The sequence below is a fragment of the Ursus americanus genome, chromosome 3, assembly GCF_024610735.1.
Source record: "Ursus americanus isolate L20-20 chromosome 3, mUrsAme1.1.p, whole genome shotgun sequence".
In the NCBI taxonomy this organism is placed as follows: domain Eukaryota; kingdom Metazoa; phylum Chordata; class Mammalia; order Carnivora; family Ursidae; genus Ursus; species Ursus americanus.
The window spans coordinates 90,058,312-90,083,137 of NC_142129.1; the positions used below are offsets into that span (position 1 = coordinate 90,058,312).

At 35.7% G+C, this 24,826-nt stretch overlaps 1 protein-coding gene across 6 annotated transcripts in view; it reads left to right on the forward strand.

Moving 5' to 3' along the window:
- SUGCT (succinyl-CoA:glutarate-CoA transferase) overlaps nt 1-24,826 on the forward strand; it is a 696,086-nt gene that overhangs the window by 90,853 nt on the left and 580,407 nt on the right. The window lies entirely within an intron of this gene.

A 24,826-nucleotide genomic window follows, 5' to 3' on the forward strand; every position in this document is an offset into this window, starting at 1 on the left:
AATCAATGTGATACACCACATCATTAAAAGAAAGGGTAAGTCCATATGATCATTTCAATAGATGCAGAAAAAACATTTGACAAAGTACGACATCCATTCATACTAAAAACCCTCATCAAAGTAGTTCTAAAGGGAACATACCTTAACATAGTAAAAGCCATATATGAAAAACCCTCAGCTAATATCCTCAATAGGGAAAAACTGAGAGCTTTTCCTATATGGTCAGGAACAAGACAGGAATTTCCACTTTCAACCCTGTTATTTAGCATAGCATAGCATTAGAAGTCCTAGCCACAGCAATCAGACAACAAAAACAAAAGGCATCCAGATTGGCAAGAAAGAACTAAAACTTCCACTATTTGCAAAATGACGTGATACTACATATGGAAAACCCAAAAGGGCTCCACCAAAAATCTGCTAGAACTGTTGAATGAATTTAGTTAAGTCGCAGGATATAGAATCAACGTACAGAAATCTGTTGCATATCTCTACACCAATAATGAAGTGGCACAAAGAGAAATAAGGAATCAATTCCACTTACAACTGCACCAAAAACAATAAGGTACCTAGGAATAAATCTAACCAAAGAGGTGAAAGACCTGTACTCTGAAATCTATAGAACACTGATGAAAGAAATTGAAGATGACACAAAGAAATGGAAAGACTTTCCATGGCCATGTGTCAGAAGAACAAATATTGTTAAAATGTGTATACCACCCAAAGCGATGTACACATTTTATGCAATCCTATCAAAATACCAACAGCAGTTTTCACAGAGCTAGAACAAACAATCCTAAAATTCGTATGGAACCACAAAAGACCCCAAATAGCCAAAGCAACCTTGAAAAATAAAAGCAAAGCTGGAGGTGTCACAATTCCAGACTTCAACTTATATTACAAAGCTCTAGTGATCGAAACATATGGTGCTGGCACAAAAACAGACGTGTAGATCAATGGAACAGAATAGAAAACCCAGAAATGAACTGCAGTTATATGGTCAATTAATCTTGGACAAAGCAGAGAAGAATATCCAATGGAAAAAAGACAGTCTCTTCAACAAATAGTGTTGGGAAAACTGGATACCCACATACAAAAGAATGAAACTGGACCACTTTCTTACACCATACACAAAAATAAATCCAAAATGGATTAAAGCCCTAAATGTGAGGCCTGAAACCATAAAAATCGTAGAAGAGAACACAGGCCGTAACCTCTTTGACATCAGCCATAGCAGCTTCATTTTGGATATGTCTCCTGAGGCAAGGGAAACAAAATAAAAAACTATTGAGACTACATCAAAATAAAAAGCTGCTGCACAGCAAAGGAAACAATCAACAAAACTAAAAGGCAACCTTCGGAATGGGAGAAGATTTTGGTAAATGATATATCCAACAAAGGGTTAGTATCCAAAATCTACAAAGAGCCTATAAAACTTAACACTGAAAAAACCAAATAATCCAAGTTAAGAAATGGGCAGAAGACATGAATAGACATTTTTCTGAGGAGGACATCCAGATGGCCAACAGACACATGAAAAGAGGCTCACTATCACTGATCATCAGGGAAATGCAAATCAAAAGTACTATGAGACCTCACCTCACACCTGTCAGAATGGCTAAAATGAAAAACGCAAGAAACAACAAATGTTGTTGAGGATGTGGAGGAAGAGGAACCCTCTTGCACTGTTGGTAGGATTGCAAACTGATGCAGCCACTCTGGAAAACAGTAGGGAGTTTCCTCAAGAAGTTAAAAATAGAACTACCCTACCATCCAGCAATTGCACTATTAGGTATTTACCCAAAGAATGCAAAAGTACTAATTCAAAGGGGTAGATACACCCCAGCATTTATAGCAACATCATCTACAGTAGCCAAATAATGGAAACAGCCCAAGTGCTCATCGATGGATGAATGGGTAAAGAAGAGGTGGTATATATACATGTGGAATATTACTCTGTCATAAAAGGAATGGAATCTTGCCATTAGTAATAACATGCAATACTCGAGCTAGAGAGTATCATGCTAAGCGAAATAAGTTAGTCAGAGGAAGACAAATACCATATGATTTCACTCATATGTGGAATTTAAGAAACAAAACAAATGAGCAAAGGGGAAAAAAAAAAGAGGGAGGCCATCTAGGAAACATACTCTTAACTATGGAGAACAAACTGATGGTTACCAGAAAGGCGGTGGGTGGGAGGAATGGGTTAAATAGGTAGTGGGGATTAAGGAGGGTGCTTGTGATGAGCCCCAGGTGTCGTATGTAAGTGTTGGATCAATATATTGTACACCTGAAACTAATAATACACTGTATGTTAACTAACTGGAATTTAAATAAAAATTTAAAAAAAGAAGTTAAGCAATGCAGGAAATAATGGATTAGAAAACAACAAATTATCCTAATTTCACCACTCAGAAGTTACTAGTAATAATATTTGGTGAGCATCATTCCAGACATCTGTTTATGCTTTATAAGTGGACATATTCACAAGGCATGAGGAATGGAAATAATTTCATAACAACAAGATCATAATATATCTTGATCATAATATTCTTGTAAATTTAAAGCAAATAAGTATTAAATTTAGTTGAATTTAACAGGGGAACAATAAACTGAAGTGAAATGGAACGCATTGCTCAAATTTTGCTAAATGCTTCTTTATAAAAATAATTGTTCATAACAGATCCTTTCAAGGTTGAGACGAGAGATTATGAAAACCTTTAAAATGACGCTGGAGTGATTTCATGCTTTGTTAACTACCTTCATGATCAATTTTAAACATTATGTGTTGATTTCGTGCTATGAGTAATTATTAGCAGTCTTAGATTTCTTCCCTCTATCTCCCTTTCGTCACTTCCCAATTGTTGCTGATTAGTAGTTTTACTTAGTCAAAGTTTAGTTAGTATTTATACTTAAGTGCTTTTACTTACTCTATCTCTTTCAGCTCTAAGTCAAGTTCCAGCACTGAAGTTCTGGAATACAACAGTCATTTCTCCAACTTGGAGTTGCTTGAAGAATAGGAATAGGAGTGGGGTGAGGTTGAAGAAAAGGTGTGGTGTGAGGCCAAGTCTTGCAGGACTGCAAGCTTTACTGGGGCTTAGTGTTGCCTTCTTTCTTAGACCCCAACAAGTGCACAATGCTAAGCCTGCTTCAGCCAGCTACGGGTGAATGGAACTCACATATGTATGGACAAGGATCCTGGTGGCACTTTTTACCTTGGTTCTGGGCCTTAGATTTTCTCCTTTAAGGTTATTTTTTTAAAAAAGATTTTATTTATTTGAGAGAGAGACAGAGAGTGAAAGCACAAGCTGGGGGTGGGGGTGGGGTGAAGGGAGGAGGGAGGGGGAAAGAATCTCAAGCAGACTTTGAGTTGAGTGTGGAGCCTGACATGGGGCTCGATCTCACAACCCTGAGATCATAGCCTGAGCTGAAACCAATCAAAGTCAGATGCTTAACCGACTGAGTCACCCAGACACCCCTCCTTTAATGGTATTTTGTTAACTTTTCTGAGAGTTTCTTTTTTTTATTCCCCCTTTCATTGTGCTTCTTTCCTATTAGAGGTTTTTGATCTGGATTCTTAGGATTTGGTCAACTAAACCTATCTTTCCTTAATACTGTCTGGGCAAGGAAGAGAGGAGCTATACCTCATGGGTGCACCTCAATCTTTGGCTCTTTTCATGGCCTCTGACTTTCAGAGTTATCACATAAGTTTTTCCCCAGTCCTTCTTTGGTTGGTAATAGGACCAATTTGTATGACCTAGGAAAAACAAACAAGCAAACAAAAAAACCAGAAAAACCACACAAACAAGATGATGGGGAAAGTATAAATGGGTTGGTAGAATTGTGCTTTAATGTGTCTGTTCACTAGCAGAAAATAGGAATTCCAATTGTACTTGTATTTTTCTGAATGAAGCGATGTGTAATAACATTTTGTTTATTAAAATTATAACTCTGTAGGTCACATGAGATTTCAAGATTACAGATACCCTAAGGATAAATCATACATTGATAAATCATAGTTTTATTATAATAAATATTTTGGGATAGCATGCAAACAATGGAAGATGTTTTGTGAGACACAGCAAATTTTAGTAAGAATTTTCAAATATTACTACAGAAGTTATAAATAATAATTCTCAAAGCACTGAATTTTTAGAATTAAGAGCATATCATTCCTCTCATTTCCTAACATCTCTCAGGAATATAATGTATCAGAAGGATTTGATTCATTAAAACTTATTAAAGCTAGTGAATATTATAACTGTGGTAAGGAACTGTAGTTTGGAAACAGTGAGGCCATTTTGATCCATATCAGAGCAGTTGTGTTTTAGTGCAAAGAGCATGGACTTGGGAGTTACAGAGAGTTTGAATGTAGGCTCTGCTATTTCTTACCTAAGTAATTTTAGACAAGCTACTGTGAACCTCCATTTCTTTATCTGTAAAATGGTAATAACATACCTATTTTTCATGATGGTCATTAAGATTACACCTATTTTGTGTCTAAATAAGAGTATGGGCTCAATAAATGGAATACTTGAATTAGTGTCCTATTAAGTAGAGTTCAGTCCTGAAAGAGCAGCAACCCTTTTAGCTTGTCCACCCATCCTACAAGATTTCCAGTTACTCTCCAACGCCTTACCCTCCTTTTTTTCTTCATCATCATTTTTGAAATGTGTGAAGTTATATTTCATTCTTATCAGTTTTATCATTACTGTCTGTTTTCACCTTTAAAATGTAAGCTTTGTGAGGTCAGGAACTTGCTGTTACTTTACTGCCTGAATCTATGACAATGCCTGGAACATAGCGGGCACTCAAATATTGGTTGACCAAATGTAGATATACATTTACATGTGTTAAAACAACTAGATCCTAGGTCAGTTCAATGACACTGCAAATAAATTTAGAGAAAAGAAATAATCATGTTTTCTCCCCTTTGTACAGCTGATTTGTTGGTTGACTTACTGACTATTCAATTTAGTTTAATTAGTTTAAGTAGAATTGGATTTATTTATTCATTTCTTTCTTTTTTTTTAGATTTTATTTATTTATTTGAGAGGGTGAGAGAGAGTGAGCGAGAGCACAAGAGCAGGGGGAGGGAGAAGCAGATTCCCCACTGAGCAGAGCCCAACCCAGGACTCCATCCCAGGACCCTGGGATCATGACCTGAGCTGAAGGCAGATGCTTAACTGACTGAGCCACCCAGGAGCCCCTACTCATTTATTTTTTAAAGTGTTATTTATTTATTTTAGGGAGCTCAAGAGAGCATGAGTGGAAGGAGGGGCAGAAGGAGAGGGAGAGAGAGAATCTCAAGTAGACTCCCTGCGGAGTGTGGAGCTGGACAACCTGGGGCTTGATCTCATGACCTGAGAGCATGACCTGAGCCTAAATCAAGAGTTGGAGCTTAACTGACTGAGCCACCGAGGTGCCTCCCAGAGGAACTGACATTAACACTACTGATATTTATTACTGAAGCTTATATGATATTTTAGCCATTATTCCATAGAATGTATTTGACAATGTAGTTTTGATTTGCTTTTCTCACATTTGACCCCTAAATGGAAGTAAACACAAAGAAAGACAGAGTCATCTGTGAAATTAATGAAAGAATGAGAAAATCCTCAAATTCCTCTAAAACAGAGTTGTAGTAAGAGATTTCACACACATGCATGCATAGACACACACACAATCCCAGTTTTTCAAGAAATGAACTGCATTTCTTTGGGGAGGAAAGGACTCCTTTATTTGAGATAAGGGTTTTCTTTCAGAGAAAGCATTTCGTTTTGGAAGGATTATGTCTTATTCTGAAATAGCCAACGCTTGCTAAAAATTTCTTTATAGTATGAAAAGTCATGCAGTCTTCTATAGCTTAAGATGTTAAATTTATTCTCTATCACTGTTTCTTTTTTCTGTAACTCAGATGCTTTTAAAAATGTACCTGTTCTTTTTTTCTAGAAAATTCCTTTTTCAAAAATTTAACACATGTATGTTTAATGATACCTTAGTTTTCATAGGATAAAAATCAAATATTTGCTTTAAACTTTGAAAGAGAATAGTAATAGGGATGTCCTTCAGTTTGAATTTACCCATGAATTGCAATAGGAAAGAAGGAGGTTTAGATAAGGTGTGATTTATTTGTTTATTTTACTTATTTATTTTGGGGGGTGCAGAGGGAGAAGAAGAGAGAGAATCTTAAATAGGCTCCATCTCACAACCCTGAGATCATAACCTGAGTCCAAATCAAGAGCAGATGCTTAATTGGCTGAGGCACCCACGCATCCCAAGATGTGATTTATTTTTGCTTCGTTCCATGAAAGAGTTAAAAAGGAAACAGGCTGAGTAGTCTGCTTATAGTCTGTAGGTTTGCATTATTTTCTCTTACTCATAATCTCATTTTCCCCTGACATTTCCTTTTGATCATCAGTTTAAGATTATCTCATCTAAAAAATTGTATGTTGGGATTACGTAGACCGAGGAGTGAGAGTTTATGTGTATCACCCTTTTTTGGGGTGAGGAAGTCTCAGCAACTAGCCTGTTTGCGAGTGAGGATTCTTAATGGTCAGTAGTTCTTGTTATAGAGGCTGTTATTGTTACCATCTTTCTAAACTGTCTAGTGAATACAATCAGAATTTGAATAAGTTATTTTTATTTAGCATTTTACTCAACCAAATTATTTATGTTGATTCTTTTGATATTGTCAACATCATTTTGAGCTCCATCCACTCGTTTCACATTGCAGAGCAAGAAGATTATTATAGTTTATCTATATATAGCACTGGTACTCCTGGAATTGTAATACTGAGTTGATTTGTAAACACCAAAAATGCCAGAGAAATGTCAACAAGTTGGAAACATCCCAAAGAAATGTTAAAAAAAAAAACTTTTTTTTTAAACCAGGAGGAAAGACTAAAGTAAATATAAACAGTTTATTTAAATGTTGTAGGACAGGAGGGGCATTTATTTTTTATTTTTATTTTTTTAAATTTATTTATAATGATTTTTTATTATATTATGTTAGTCACCATACAGTACATCCCCGGTTTCCGAGGTAAGGCTCGATAATTCATTAGTTGTGTATAACACCCAGTGCACCATGCAATACGTGCCCTCCTTACTACCCATCACCGGCCTATTCCATTCCCCCACCCCCAGGAGGGGCATTTAATACCAATATAGAAAGGGATTATAGATTGGGATAATTCTTTTGAAATATTATTTGTGTTATGTATGAGTAATATTTACTTTTTTCAAATTCCTCTCAATTGGAGGATGGTCATTTTTGGATATTGCACCTTCTGCAAACTTCAAGCTAGGGGTGGTGTCCCAGTCTTCTTGCTGTCCATCCCAACATCTAGTCTGTGGTTCTACAATGTAGGCCAACACTCACTCCACTTCCAAAATCTCTGCTCAAACTCTGTTTCCCATGCTTCCAGCTTCAGTCATCCTGGTCTTTTCTCCCTTCTGCCATGTTATCCAGGAATTTGACTTTCACAGTTGTCTTGTCAAGTCCAGTTCCTGTCATTGTCTTGAACAGTTTTTAACATCTTCATTGATGACCTGTTTAACACCTTCATTGACTGGTGTCAGGAATTAGAAATCTGGGTTTGAATGTTCATCCTGTCATTCAGTGTAACATTAGACATGTTGTCTGCATTTAGTTTCTCCCTCTGTAAAATAGAGAAGACATCATTTTAAAATGGTGGTTGTAAAGTTGTAAAGTGATGGTAGAAACATCACACAACTTATAGGTGAAACCACACTGTAGTCTTGCTCAGTGCCTGTTCTAGAGTTATGTTTACTCAGTGACAGTTTGATATACCAATTTATATGTTCACATTTTATATTTTGTATTATATATGAAGATTCCATTTTGGGTGGTATTCTCTGATTGCATCTTCCATACCACAAATTCCTTGACCATATTATCACGTAATCTTTTAAGCCCTTCTCCCTGTTCATTTAGTCATTCACCTTTCTTTTACTTCATTTCCTCTGCTGCTGTCCACAGCTAAGAATAGGATGATGAGTCTGTTCACTGTGTCGGTTCTGAGCTTGCAGTATCCTGTGCTCTAGCAATGGTTTTCATTTGGGGTACTAGTCCCCACCCCTATGCCAGGGGAGTTTTAAAATGACATGTGAGGTATTTGGGTTGTTATTAGCATTTTAGTGCTTGGAGTTGGAATGGGTAAACATCCTTAATATATGGGATGGGCTCACGAATCTAAAATTCTCCCTCCAAAATGCCAGTGGTGCTCCTAGGTATCCAGGACTTTTGTTCATCCTTTAGTTACTTTCTTACCTTTCTTGGGCAAAACTTGCCGCTTCTTTCTCTATGTTCCTATATAATTTTCATTATGCTGTCTGTCTCTGTCTTTAGAATATAAGGGGCATAATTCAGGGAAGATGTCTTAAGGACACTTACTTTTGTATCCTAGAGTATAATACAGATCTCCTACATAGTTGGTACTCACTGATGGTTCGCTGCCTATGAATTGGAATCATTGTTCCAGGAGGGATTCAGCTTTCATTTGATAATAAGAGGTTGATAGAGTGTAGCAACCTCTGTAGCATTTGAGTTTCTTTCTGAGGTTCTTTAAGAGACATAAAAATAAAAAGAGAATCTTTCCAATTGGGCAGACCACTTCATGTAAACATCTCATTCTCAGAAAATGTGAATAAGAGAATTTTTGGGTTGTGACTGGAAAAATATGGTAAAAATATTTGAAAAATGTAAAGCCTGAGGTAAAGATTAAAAAGTATTTAAACAAGTTTCTTTCTAATGTTTTTGTTTTTGAATCTTATAATAGAAAGATCTTTCCCCTTCTTTTTTTTCCTGTCTCAGTAAATGGTTACTTTTGAGAGCTTTGTGTTTATTTTGAGTCATCATGCTTTGAAAAAGTTTATAATCAGAGAAGATCCTGAAAAGAATGACCAAAATTATCCCAGGGATATAAAATAGTGTTTTTTGTTTTGTTTTGTTTTTTCTCAATGAAAGCCTATAGGGACTGTATTTGTTTACTGTATAGGGGAAAGCAATGATTTGATTTCTGTTTTTATCTATGTTTGGGGAGAGAATGTGGAATAGTTATTTTCATTGTTCATAGAATAGTAAATAAGAGAACGTAAGCTCACATCAGAGAAGAGATTTTAGTTAGCTGAATGAAGAGCTTTCTGGCCATTCGGGTGTTGAACAGTACAGTGCCTAAAGAAACAGGTTATGCCCTTTCTCTTAGCATGGTGGGGTGGAAAGATATTGGCCTTGGGACAGGAATCCTAGCCACACTTAACATCTCTGAACCTCATTTTTTTTTTATTTGTAAAAATGAGACTACTAAAGCCTGTCCTGAAAGATGTCCTCAGATTAAATGAGATAATGTGTAGGCAAGCACCTGGGAGGTAATGCTAGCTCCGTTCCCCTTTCCAGCGAGTGCCTGGTATGTACTAGATACTCAGTAACGGTTCTCCTTCCTCTGGAGATCTTTAAGGAGAGGAGGATGAGCATCTCTATTGGAAAATCTAGAAATGTACCTGTCTAAAGGTAGCACGTTAGACCTGATGCGCCTTTGACAGTTTTTACAGCTTTAGGAGTCTTTATTTATTGTTTTAGTTTGGAAACTAAGTAATAGATTTTTTTTTAAAGTTTTTTTCTGGAAAAGATTGACCAGTCAAGGATGTAGTGTTTGATTCATACTGTAATTATACACTGTAAAAAGAAAGATGCAGAGTGTCTTGAATTACCTTTTGAAACATACAGAATTTTGTTGGAAAGTTAATGAGAGCTTAAATTTTGAGTTAGCCTCTCCCCTTGGAGATTGGGCTGCAGGGCAGAACACAGTATGCGTTCTGCACCCTGGCATTTTTATCTATGGAAGATCAGGGTAAAGTGACTATAAGGGAGTTTAAAGGGGTCCCTAAGGGGCAGTCTGCAGCTTTGAGGAAATAAGATTTAGCTTAGTTAGTCTTAGTTCTGAACCACATTCTTTTTACCCATTGTTTTCCCGCTGAGTGGCCGTCAGGAACCATAACCCTGTTTGGTGGGAACTGAGGAATAGTTTCCACATTCATTTTTGAGAGGGAAGTTTAATTTTCTCTCTTTTACTACATGTTCAAAGAGGAATGGATACCTGCATTTTTGGCATGAAAAATTCTAAAATATTAGGAGGAATGATACTGAAGTCTGCGTCAAAAGCAGTACCTTTCCGTAGAGTCAAATGCGATTTTAGTCAAATGCTGGAAGTAGTGTTCCCCTTTATAGGTTGAGGATAAACAAGTGCACAAGTATTAAGTACTGGGCTTGTAGTCAAAGTCACTGGAAGAGAGAACTTTGGATTTTTAATAGAGTTCACATTTGTGTTAGTAAATCATACTTCCTCTCCTGACAGGTAAGGGAGGTTAAGGAACTGTCACCAGAGAAGAGGGTCAAGAACTACAGCCATATCCTGGTGCTTCCTAGGTGCTTCATCCACAATGTGTGCCAGTTTTCTTCTTGTTCAGTTGAAAGCCCTGATTTCTCTTCTGCTAACAATTGCTGTGTAATAAGTCACCCCAAAACTTAACGACTTCAAACAGGAACAATTATTTTATTAACTCTCATAGTTTCCATGGGTCAGGAAATTCGGAAGGGCTTAGCTGGGTGGTTCTGGCTTGAGGTTTCTCAAGCAATTGTAGTAAAGCAGGAACAGTGGGGGCCGGAGCAGCTTGGGGCTGCCAGGCATCTCTCCATGCAATCTCAGGGCTTCTCCATGTGTACTGTTCATGTTGGGGCTCAGGGCTCTGTTCACACAAGTGTTTCAGTGAACCAGGCAGAGACACCATTTACATGTATGTTTTGTGATGTAGTCGTGGAAGTCACGCTCTAAGCATTTTATTGCTTCTCAGCATGTCACAAGCCCACCCAGATTCAAGGATCAGAAAGTGGCAAGGTACTAGAAGGGCATACGGAATGGGAGATATTGCAGCCGTCTCTGGGAAGTACAATCTGCCCCACAGTCTCTCAACATGCCGCAATGCTAGGTAAAGAGCAGGTGGGATTTAGGCGCAATCTTCCCACTTTCTGGAGAAATCTATTAGAAACAATGGACTTTTTGTAACTTTAATTGATCTTTTTGTGGCTTTGTCTGTGGCAAAAATTGGTTATGGACTAAGCTTCAACGATCTCAATATAAACCTTCTTTACTGTTAGTGTGGTTATTAACCTAATGGCCAAAGAAGGAACCAGGATGAAAGGAACAGAGCAGTTATCTCTTGACACATGAGACAGCAGTTTTGAGCAGGTAGAAAGGATAGTTTTCACTATTTATTCTTCACCTTTTATTTATTTTTATTATTATTATTTTTTTAAAGATTTTATTTATTTGAGAGAGAGACAGCCAATGAGAGAGGGAACACAAGCAGGGGGAGTGGGAGAGGGAGAAGCAGGCTCCCAGTGGAGGAGCCTGATGTGGGGCTCGATCCCAGAATGCCGGGATCATGAGCCGAAGGCAGACACTTAATGACTGTGCCACCCAGGCGCCCCTATTCTTCACCTTTTAAAACTTGTGTCTTAATGACTTGATAATCCATTTGGATAAAGCAAATGCACTGCTATAGACAGCAGAAAGATAAATTTTTTTTAAATAAGCTATTATTGTGCACCAAGATTGGCCATAACATGCTACTGGTTCTATCTAATTTTTGTCATGATTAATAACGCTAAAATAATCATTTTCACCAGATTATTTCATGCTTTTATTTGGCTTATTCTAGCAATTCCATGCATGTGGAGGGTTTAGGAAGAATTATATTGGATAACTTGTAGTACTGATGTAGAAAGATTTTTCCATCAAAAGTAATTGCACTCAGTGTTCATAGCGTGGGTCTTTGAGACATCACTTATTGATGGGAAATGAAATTAAATGAAATAGGTAAAATCATAGGACAGGAGAAGCCCTCAAGAGTTCATCTGTTTTGTTGCTTCTAGGTATGGCTTACTTAAATCGTACCAGCTATAGACTGCTCCTGACTAAGGTCTGGGGTGGTCTTGAGCCACTTGCTGAAATATAATATAAGACTGTTCAGAGGAGGTTTGTTAAATGTAGATTTGATTATATGCAGATCTTAGTGGATATGAATGTTATTTCATCTCAGAAGTTAGAAACATTGACTTTTAGTCTTCTTAAATTTATAATATTTGTTATGTCTCTTTTTATGTGATTTGACCAGGGAATTCTTCTGTGTGTATGTAGAGAAAACGTGTATTCTATTTTTCTTGGATGGGATGTTTTATCTGAATCTTTTAGAACCATGTATTCTGAAGTATGCTTCAAGTAAAAAATGTTCTTGTTGAAAAAAACACTTCGAGGGTACTCGTTTGAAATAAAGCTATCAGAGGGAGGTGGGTGGGGGGATGGGTGAAATAGGTGAAGAGGATTAAGAGTACACTTACCACAATGAGCACTGAGTAATGTTGTATAGAATCGTTGAATCACTGTCTTGTGCATCTGAGACTAACATAACATTATATGTTAACTCTACTGGAATTAAAATAAAAAATTTAATATAAAAAAGAAACATTGACTTTTAGATTTGTTTTTGCTTCTCTCTGATGCATCACAGAAAGCTATAACACAGAAACTATTCTTGAAGAACAACATGGAAAGAAGTAAAAAAATTTCCAAATTATTTCTTAGTCCATCTCTTAAAATATCACAATTCCCTAACCATCCATTCCATTTTCTCCCAGTCTTACCCTATTTAAACTCCAGAGGACAGCCAGGCGGGGTGATATTTTGGGCATCTCACTGTGGGAGTTAACTCAAAATGATTTAGATGGTATTTAATCGCTGGATAAGAAAATATTGTAATTGGTATGTTAAACATTTTTGAAAGTTTGTAATTTTGTCTACGTTTTAATTTGGTGGGCTCCCAATGAGTGGATTTTTCTAATTTTCTGAAGAACGTCTGGTTTACATTTTTCACACTGGTAAAATCACATTTTTCTCTAAGTGCATTAGATTGTTTGCAATTCACTTGAATTGCATTGAACAAACCATCCATATCAGGACTGATTACTTCTTAACTGTGGTTGTAGAAATGACAAATCACCTCACATCTTTAAGATTTTTGCTCTCTGGTTATTGTCTGAAAAGCAAAGATGATGAATATTGGAATTAGAAAAATGTATGGAGGCACGATGGCTGTGAAAAGAACAGAAGCTTTAGGGTCAGAATTGGAGAGTTCTAGTTCTACCACTTGCTTTCTTTGATTTTGACAAGCTCATGTGTCATCTAAATCCTTCCTTCTTAATCTGTAAAATGGAGATAATATTGGTAATTTGAGGATTATTGTTGAGAGCTAAATGTAACAGCATATGTTGAAGCATCTTGAAAAGCATGACATTTTATATAACATCGTAGATATGCAGGAGACTTGAGCTTCTTACTGGCTTACCAAATAGAAGATAGGTAAGAATCCAGACCTGGTCGTGAATCCGTAAGGAAGACAGTTGAATGCTAGCACATTCATCAACTACATGATTGTAATATCTTACAGTATTTAATTAACCTAGCTGTTCCTCAGTTCCTTCTGTAACAGGGATTGCTTATTTCCAAGGATTGTGCAAAGAGTTAGGTAGATACTGATTCTAAAGTGCACTATAGAATGTTATAGTCTGTAAATTTAATACCTCTAAGTTATACTTTTAATGTTTAGAAGTACAAAAAGTTTTAATTTATTACCAGAAAGAAATTTATAATGGGTAATGAAGCATTCACAAGTGTCCAGAAAATGGCATGAAATGGTTTGTTACATTTTCCCTTGAGCTGCCTGTCTGCTATGAACTCTCTGATCTTCTCTCCCTTGTCCTCTCAGTTTTTCTTTTTCTTCCCTCGTTCCGGGGTCCCAGTTTGTTGTAATTTCGGCTTCTGATTCTGTGCTTTGTCAAGGCTGAGATGGAGTTGTGGGGATGATAGATGGGTTGGAACTTCAGGTCTTTTGGTTTCTGATGAAGAAATAGGATCTTCCTGTTCCAGTCTCGAGGTGAAACATATGAAGATTTTTCTCTTGTTGGTACTGTCCACCCCTAATAGCCTAGATTTAATGTATTACAATTGGAACACTATTTTCTCTTTCTTACTGGGTATCTGTTTGCTAGTAAGTAACAACTATACACTTTCCTGCTTTTCCACCTTCACTGATAAGGGGACTGAACTATTAGATCCTTTCAACTTCTAAAAAGATGTGATTTAGGCTGGCGGGCTCCGTAGAGTCTGTGAGGCACGTGATGGTAGATTTTGTTGTGCCTGTTTATTGGTGGGAAGGTGAAGGCCCCTAGGAGTTGTATCTACAGCTCTGAGTTCAGTGTTTCAGCCATTATATGCAATTTCCTTCCTGTAAGGGAAATACTGCTTTGTAGAAATTTGTGTGTGAATGTCTCTATACGCATATTTTTAGCTTCAATGAGTGGTTTGAGTTAGAGTGTGTGTTTAGAACAGATACTGTGTAATTCCAGAGTCTGCGCCCATGAAATGTGAAGGCCATGACTATAGTGACTGTCTGCATTCTTGTGCACTAAAGTACTTGTTTGATCTGAGTATAGCATTTTTTTGTTCTCCACGTTGCCCTTTGTACTAAAGATATTTTTCCTACTAGTTGGGGCTGTAAGTCATACTTACAGTGGTTTTCATAATCAAAATATTACTTTCATATTAAGAAACTTAATTTCCTGTTGATTGTTTTTCCAGATTAATTTAATTTTAATCTTTCTTTTCACCTAATCAGTAGTCAAAGTCTAAGAATTCAAATTTATAAGTATCTCTGGAGTCAATGCATGCCCTCTTCCTTAATTGAGGTTCGCTTTGGCTCTCTCCCTTGGACTATTGCTAAATGTTTCTGATGGGTCTCTTAGCACGACACCAAGTATCTTATAAAAAGTCACATTTGTGCATAAAGTGCTTTTATATACCTTTTCTTATTTAATTCTCATACATATTGATGAGGTAGGTTTTATCTCTACCTACCTTTGACAATTGGGAAAAAAATAGAAAGGCTAAGAACTTTTCAGAGGTTACACGGTTAGTAAATGGTGGAAGAATTCATATTTCAGAAAATAGGTCACTAAAAAATCCATGGGCCCCAAGGTAGAAACAAAATTTTCTGTAAATTGCGTTAGTATAATGAATGACTCAGTTTGAAATAAAAGTATGACATCTAGACGGATACATTTAAGGATAATTTTTTTATTTTGGAAATGAAGACAACTATTTTAAAAATAGTTTTCACATTTTTGTTGTTTTATGAAGTAATTAGGTTGAATAATATAACTAAAAAGAAAAATGCTTGCGTGACTTTTCAAATTCATGCCACTTTATTGAACATCTGCCAGAATTGATTTATAGTTTCTTACATATTTTTTTTCCAAACAAGATTTTAAATAATAGCTTAGAAAAACACATGATTTTTCTTTCGCCTACCCTTCTTTCCTTTCAAAAATCTATTTGGTAAGCTCTGAAAGCAGTGGGAATAGATATGGAGAAATAAGTGAAAATATTATACAGTCTTAAATCATGCATGGGAGATAACCTTTTAAAAATCACTGCGATGACCTAAATTTCTATACCCTTTACCAATACCCTTACCTATACCCTATACCCTTCAGCCCATACCCTATACCATTTTGTAATGTTAACACTTTACAGAACTGTAGTACAATGATCAAAACTAAGAAATTAACATTGGTGCAGTACTAGTACCTAAACTCCACTTTATTCAGATTTCACTAGTTTTTTTTTTTCCCCTAAACTAATGTTCAGTTTTGTTTTTGAAATGCATGAATGAATGGGGATGAGGGAGTTTAAGAAAGCAACATTGGTAACAGTGAGAGAGCAAAAATACATGAATGAATATGAAAAGTGACTAATTGGGAAGACTTAATTTTAGAAAGATTTTTAAAAATTATTTATAAAATTATTTATTTATAAGATTTTTATTTATTTATTTGAGAGAGAGAGCTCACAAGCAGGGGGAGTGGCAGGCAGAGGGAGAAGCAGGGTCCCTGTTAGAGTCCTGGGATCCTAACCCGAGCCAAAGGCAGATGCTTAACCGACTGAGCCACCCAGGTGCTCAGTGGCACACTGTAAGTTATTGTTACCAAACAATACCAAACAGTACCAAACTATTGTTATTTTTGAATGAAATGTAACTTCTAGAGAGTCCACCAAATACGTGTTCTTTAGCAGGACTTTAAAAAGACTTTTTAAAAACTTAATTTCTGGGGCGCCTGGGTGGCGCAGTCATTAAGCGTCTGCCTTCGGCTCAGGGCGTGATCCCGGCGTTCTGAGATCGAGTCCCACATCGGGCTCCTCCGCTGGGAGCCTGCTTCTTCCTCTCCCACTCCCCTGCTCTTTTCCCTCTCTCGCTGGCTGTCTCTCTGTCACATAAATAAATAAAATCTTAAAAAAAACAAAACAAAACAAAACTTAATTTTTTTTAATGATTTTTTATTATATTATGTTAGTCACCATACAGTACATCCCCGGTTTCCGATGTAAAGTTCGATGATTCATTAGTTATAACACCCAGTGCACCATGCAAAACTTAATTTCTAATTATTTCTATTTTTTCTGTTTTGTTTCATTATCGTCATTATAATGGTGTTTAAAAAAAATGAAACAGCTTTATGGACATATAATTCATGTACCATATAATTCACTCATTTAAGGTGTACAATTCAATGGTTTTATATTCACAGTGGTTTTCATATTCACCAAATGGGGCAGCCATCACTATAATCAATTTAAAACATCTTCATCTCTCTTAAAATAAAAACAAAACCAAAAAACCCCAGACTCGTTAGCAGCACTTCCTGTTCCACTTCCTCTCAGCCCCTGGCTCTACTTTACCTCTCTATGGATTTGCCTATTCTGGACATTTCATGAAAGTAGTATCGTATAACGTGTGGCCTTTTGGGACTGGCTTCTGTCACTTAGCATAAAGTCAGCATGTATCAGTACTTTACTTCTTTTTATTGCTTAACATATCCCATGGTATGGCTGTCCCACACTTTATTGGTTAATGGACATTTGCGTTCCTTCCACTCTTTGGCCATGATGAATAATGCTGCTCTGAAAATTTGTAGGTAAGTTTTTTTGTGAGGACTTATGCTTTCATTCTTTTGGGTGTATTTCTGGAAGTAGAATTGCTGGGTCATATGGTAACTTTATGTTTAACTCTTTAAGGAATTGCCAGATTGTTTCCCACAGTGAGCACAGCATTTCCAATCCCACCAGCAGTGTATAAGAATTTTTATTTTTCCACATCCTTGCTAACACTTGCTATTATCTCTCTTTTTCATGACAGCTATTCTAGTATGTGTGATGTGGTATCTCCCTGTGGTTTTGATTTGCATTTCTCTGATGACTAATGATCTTGAGCACCTTTTCATGTTCTTATTGGTTATTTATATGTCTTCTTCGGAGAAATGTGTGTGTAAACCCTCTGCTCATTTTTAAATTGGGCTGCCTTTTTGTTGTTGGGTTGTAAGCTCATTGTGGTTTTCATTTGCATTTCCCTGATGGCTAATGATGTTGAGTGTCTTTTCATGTGCTTATTGGCTATTTGTATATCTTTTTTTTTTGAAAGTGTGTCAACACTCTGCTCATTTTAAAATTGGGTTGTCTTTTTATTGTTGGGTTGTAAGCTCATTGTGGTTTTCATTTGCATTTCTCTGATGGCTAGTGATGTTGAGCGTCTTTTCCTGTGCTTAAAGACCATTTGTGTATCTTCTTTGGAGAAATGTCTATTCAGATCCTTTGCCCATTTAAAAAAAATATAGGTTATTTGCCTTCTTATTATTTGAGTTGTAAATTATTGAGTTTCTTTATAAATTCTAGTTATAAGTTCCTTATCGGATATATGACTTGAAAAAACTTTCAAGTTTTCTGTTCATTTTCTTGATGGTTTCCTTTGAAACACATATGTTTTTAATTTTAATGATGTTCCATTTATCTGTTTTTTCCTTTTGTTGCTATTGGTGTCATAACCAAGAGATCACTGCCAAATTTAAGATCATGAGGGTTTTACTTCTATATTTTCTTCTGCTTTATAGTTTCAGCTCTTATGTTTACGTCTGTGATCCATTTAAAGTTAATTTTTTTTTAATGTGGTGTAAGGAGGAGTTCTAACTTCATTCTTTTAGATCACCATTTTTTGAAAAGACTATTCTTTCCCCATTGAATGATCTTGGTATGCTTGTCAAAAAAGAATTGAAAGTATACCTGAGAATTTTCCATTGTCTCTCTATCTGTCTTATTCTAATACTCTGCTGCCTTATTTACAGTAGCACTGCAGTAAGTTTTGAAATTGGGAAGTCTGAGTCTTTCAACTTTATTCTTTTTCTATATGGTTTTGGCTATGGTCCCTGGTATTTCCATATGAATTTTAGGATGAGATTTTATTTCTACAAAAAAAGGCACCTAGCATTTTGGTGGGTGAAATTGCATTGAATCTGTAGATCAATTTCGGGAGTATTGCCATATTAAGAGTATAGTCCTCTGATCCATGACAGTGGATGTCTTTCCATCTATTTAGGTCTTCTTTAATTTCTTTCAACAATGTTTGATAGTTTCAAAGTATAAGTTTCTATTTCTTTTGTTAAATTTGTTTCTAAGTATTTTATTCCTTTTGGTGATATTGTAAATGGAATTGTTTTCTTAATATCATTTTTTGTTTATTGTTACTGTGTTGGAAATACAGTTGATTTTTATATATTGTCTTGTATCTTGCAAACTTACTGAACTTATTTATTAGTTCTAAGAGTTTTTTAGTGGATTCCTAAGGATTTACTATACGTAAGATTATGTCATCTGCAAATATGGTTTTACTTCTTTCTTTCCAGTCTAGATTCCGTTTATTTCTTTTTCTCCCCTCACTGCACTGGCTAAAACCTCCAGTACAACGCTGAATTAAAGTGATGAGAGCAGGCATCCTTCTCTTATTCCTGATATTGGGGGAAAGCATTCAACTTTTCACATTTACTTACGATGTGACCTTTTTTTTTTCACATATGTCCTTCATGAGATTAAAGAAGTTCACTTCTCTTCCTAGTGTGTTGAGTATTTCATCATTAATGGTGTTGAGTTTTATCAAATGTTTTATCTGCATCTGTCGAGGTGATCATTTTGCATTTGTCCTTTATTTTAATGATTTGGTCTATTGATTGATTTTCAAATGTTAAATCAACCTTGTTCCCGAGAAAATTGATCCCAGTTACTCATGATGTATAATCCTTTTGTATATTGCCAGATTCAATTTGCTAGTATTTTGTTGAGAATTTGTTTGTGTTCACACTCATAAGAGATATTGGCCTTATAGTTTTATTTTCTTGTGTGGCTTGACCTCATTCTTTGTGTGGCTTGACCTCAGTATATTACTGGCCTCATAGACGAAGTTGAGAAGTGTTCTTTCCTCTTTCAGTTTTTGGAAGCATTTATGAGGAATTAATGTTAATTCGTCTTGGTAGATGTATGATTTTACTCATAAGTGGAATTTAAGAAACAAAACAAAGGAGCAAAGGGGAAAAAAAAGAGAGAAGCAAACCAAGAAGTAGACTCTTAACTATAGAGAACAAACTGATGGTTACTGGGGATAGGTGGGTGGGGGGGACAGGTTAAACAGGTGATGGGGTTTAAGGACCGCATTTCCTATGATGAGCACTTGGTGATGTATGGAAGCATTGACTCACTATATTATACACCTGAAACTAATATTATCCTGTGTGGTAACTAACTGGAATTTAATTAAAAACTTAAAAAAAAATGCGTGGTAGAATTTTCCAGGGCTTTTAAAATTTTGTTGGAAGCTTTTTTAATTCCAAATTCAGTTTCTCTAATTGTCATATATCTATTCAGTTTTTCTACTTATTTGTTAGTTAGATTTATTTTTTACTTTTTTTTTTTAAAGTTCAGGTACAGGGGTGCGTGGGTGCCTCAGTCAGTTAAGCATCTGCCTTCGGCTCAGGTCATGATCTCCGGGTCCTGGGTTTGAGTCCTGCATCAGGCTCCCTGCTCAGTGGGGAGTCTGCTTTTTTCCTCTGCCACTTCTCCCTGCTCATGCTCTCTCTCTCAAATAAATAATAAATAAATAAATAAATACATCTTAAAAAAAAAACAAATTTCAGGTACAGATTTGTCACTTTTATTGATCTTTTCAGGGAGCCAACTTTTTTTTTTTTGCTGTTGTTGATATTCTCCGTTGGACTAGTATTCTCTATTTCATTATTTCCTGCTCTAATCTGTATTATTTCCTTCTTTTTACTTGCTTTGGGTTTAGTTTGCTTTTCTTTTTCCAATGTCTAAAGGGAGAATGCTAAGTTATTGATTTGAAATATTTCTTCTTTTAAAATATAGGTATGTACATCTCCAAATTGCTCTCAAATAGTTTTAGCTCCATCTCATAAATTTTGGTATGTTGTACCTTTATTTTCATTTGTCTTTTTTTTTATAAAGATTTTATTTATTTATTTGACACAGAGAGAGTACAAGCAGGGGGAGTGGCAGGCAGAGGGAGAGGGAGAAGTGGGCTCCCTGCTGTGCTTCTCAGAGACCCAGAACCCTGGGATCATGACCTGAGCCGAAGGCAGGTCTACTTTTGTCTACTGATGGATATTTACGTTGCTTCCATATCTTGACTATTATAAATAATGCTGCAATAAATATAGGGGTGTATATATCTTTTTGATTTAGTGTTTTTGTTTTCTTTAGGTAAATACCCAGTAGCGGAATTATTGGATCATATGATAGTTCTATTTTTATTTTTTTGGGGGAATCTTTATATTTTTTTCCACAGTATGAAGTGTACCAATTTACATTCCCACCAACAGCACACAAAGGTTCCTTTCTCCCCATGTCTTTGTTTATACTTGTTATTTCTTGTCTTTTTGATTTTAGCCATTCTGACAGGTGTAAGGTGATATCTTATGGTGGTTTTGATTTGTATTTCCCTGATGATTGGTGATGTTGAGCATTTTTTCATGTGTCTGTTGTCCATCTGTATGTTTTCTATGGAAAAGTCTCTACTGAGGTCCTTTGACCATTTTTAATCAGATTATATCTTTTTTTGGCGGTGAGTTGTGTAAATTCTTTCCATATTTTAGATACGAACTCTTTATTGGATATATCATTTGCAAATATCTTCTCCCATTCATTAGGTTACCTTTTGGTTTTGTTGGTGGTTTCTTTTACTGTGCAAAAGCTTCTTATTTTGTTGTAGTCCCAATAGTTTATTTTTGCTTTTGTTTCCCATGCCTTAGGAGACATATCTAGAAAAATTTTGCTACAGTTGGTGTTAGAGAAATTACTGCCTGTGTTCTCCTAGAATTTTTATGATTTCAGGGCTCACATTTAGGTCTTTATTCTCTTTTGAGTTTATTTTTGTGTATAGTATTAGAAAGTGGTCCAGTTTCATTCTTCTACATGTAGCTGTTTAGTTTTCCCAGCCCCATTTATTGAAGAGACTGTCTTTTCCCCATTGTATATTCTTGGCTCCTTTGTAATAGATTAATTGATTGTATAAGTGTGGGTTCATTTCTGGGGTCTTTATTCTGTTCTGTTGATTTATGTGACTGTTTTTGTGCCAGTACCGTGCTGTTTTGATTACTACAGCTTTTTTTGTTTTTTAAGATTTTATTTATTTGAGAGAGAGCAAGAGAGTGAGAGAGAGAGAGCATGAGCAGGGTGAAGAGCAGAGGGAGAAGCAGACTCCCCGCTGAGCAGGGAGCCCAATGTGGGACTCGATCTTGGGGCTCCGGGGTCACTACCTGAGCCGAAGGCAGACAATGACTGAGCCACCCCGGTGCCCTGATTATTACAGGTTTGTAATATAACTTGAAATCTAGAATTGTGATAACTCCAGCTTTGTTTTTGTTTCTCAAGATTTCCTTGACTATTTGAGGTCTTTCGTGGTTCCATATAAATTTTAGGATTATTTGTCCTATTTTTGTCAAAAAACACCATTGGTATTTTGATAGGGATTGCATTGAATCTGTAGATTGCTTTGGGTAGTATGCACATTTTAACATTATTGATTCATCTAATCCATGAGTATGAAATATCTTTCCATTTGTTTCATCTTCAGTTTCTTTCATCACTGTTTTATGGTTTTCAGAGTCCAGGCCTTTCATTCTTTAAGTTTATTCCTAGGTATTTTATTCTTTTTGGTGCAATTGCAAATGGGGTTGTGTTCTTAATTTCTCTTTCTACTATTTTGTTATTAGTCTATAGAATGCTACTGATTTCTGGGTATTAATTTTGTATCCTGCAACTTTACTGAATTCATTTGTTACTTCTAGTAGTTTTTTTGGTGAAGTCTAGGATTTTCTATGTATAATATCATGTCGTCTGTGAATAGTGACAGTTTAACTTCTTTTTTTTTTTTTTTTAAAGATTTTATTTATTTATTCGACAGAGATAGAGACAGCCAGTGAGAGAGGGAACACAAGCAGGGGGAGTGGGAGAGGAAGAAGCAGGCTCATAGCGGAAGAGCCTGATGTGGGGCTTGATCCCAGAATGCCGGGATCACACCCTGGGCTGAAGGCAGACGCTTAACCGCTGTGCCACCCAGGCGCCCCGACAGTTTAACTTCTTTACCAATATGGATGCCTCTTATTCATCTTGAGGTATTTCCTAATTTCTTATGTGATTTTCTTTGTTACTCATTGGTGTTTTGGGATTATGTTGTTTACTGTCCGCATACTTTTGGGTTTCCACAATATGCCTCTGTTAGTGATTGTAGTTTCATTCAGTTGTTACCTGAGAACATATTTTGTATGAACTCACTACTTTTAAATAAATTTATTTTAGCTTGTCTTAAGGACTATGGTATTTTCTGTCCTAGAGAATGTTCCATGTGCACCTGAGAAGAATGTGCATTTTGTTGGATGAAGTGTTTTCTGTTTTCTAGATATTAGATATACTTGGTTTATGGTGTTCAAATCTTTCTTTTTTGATTTTCTATCTAATTGTTCTATTCACTATTAATATTTGAGTTTGAAATCTCCTTCTATTATTCCCGAAGTGTCTGTTTCTCCTTTAAAATCAGTCACTTTTTGCTTTTTGTTTTTTGGCAGCTCTGTTGTTGGGTGCATATATGCTTATAGTTGTTGTATCTTCCTAGTGCAATGACCCCATTTTCTCTTTTTATTTTCTCTAGTGACATTTTTGTTTTGTTTTGTTTTAAGATTTATTTTGTCTGATATTAATAGAGCCACTCCAGCCTTCTTATGGCTGTTGTTTGCATGATATATTTTTTTCCCATGCTTTCATTTTTTCAGCCTATTTGTATCTTTGAATGTAAAGTGTGTTAGTAAGCCTGTTTTAGTTGGCATTTCACTAAAATTATTTGGCACAAATTGTCACTTTTAAAAGTGATAATGTTGTCTCTAATATATTGATGAGTTAACATTTATTTAATGCTTATACATCTCATACTGTTATTCTGGGTAATGTAATGATGTTTTTGGAATATTAATCAGGAATAGTTTCCCCTTTTCAGGAAGTTTACATATAAGATAATGGATTTATTTTCTATTTTATTCCTATTGGTCTGAGAAGTAGAGCAGATAAAATATGAGTTTATTCATTTTATAGTGTAGAAATGTGTCTATAAACTTAAATTTGAACTTGTCTCTCATTTTTAACACTATAAATAATCTTAAATCCCAATGACAAATTTAATTTTAAATTTACTGATTCAAGCCACTACAAGTTTTTCCAATCATAATAGGTAGGAAACAGCCAGAGGTTTCCAATTTTCATTGCTATATCTTCCTTGAAATTGTGTTGAAAAGCAAAGAAAAAGTTTAGTCATTATATATTCTCATTTACTTGGTTTTAACATAATTTGGCGCTCTCATAATTGACATAGTCCATGTATGGATTGCAGGAAAGGAAAAACTAGCTTCTGAAAATGATTAAATAGCAACTGGAATTAATGAATAAGCAAGTGGTTGAGTGACTGTATCAACCAGATGAAATGTAGGCTTTTTTTAGGTATTCCGTGTGATGGAAGGGTTAACAATTCAAGGTAGTGCAAAATAGAAACTCTGTAATATAACAATGACTGATAATAATGTTAATGATAGCATTAGCTAATTTTTATAGGATACTTATTGTTTGCCAGGCACTGTTCTAATATCTTTATATATAGGTCAAGGATTGGATTGTCAAATCAGACTGACATGAATTGAAGATGTTAATCAGTATTAAGCTTTACTTGTAATTTTAAGGATTCAAGGAACCAAAAGGCACAGGAAAAGCAGACAGACGTCCTGGACATTGAGAGAGGCCCCCAAATTTTTTCTTCCCACAATAAACAAAACTCTCAATCCCAGAGCAGTAGATATGATCTCTAATAAAGCACATGTATTACCTCATACAACAGGGAACATTATAGGCTGTGAAACATTCCATTTTATACTCTAATAATTGCATAGGTGATGTCCGATTCCTTATAAACCTATAGATTCTAGGTCGTTCTCCACAGTAATTCTAAAACAAGAGTATTCTGCTAAAAGTCTTCTATGGATAAGTACTCTTCTTCTTCTTTTTTTTTTTTTAAAGCAAATACCATTAGTATATTTGTCAGTAATTAGCGTGCTTCTAAGGAGAATAGACCAGGTCTTCTGCCTTCTTTTTTCCTGGGAGAGCCTCCTACCCAACAACAACAAAAAAAACACAACTCTCTTTCATTTTCAGTAGATTTACTCATTTAAATTCAAATTCAATTATTTATTTTTTTTAGGATAAACAAGGTAAAATATTTTAAGAAGGAACTTCAGACATGTTTTTTTTTTCTTTAA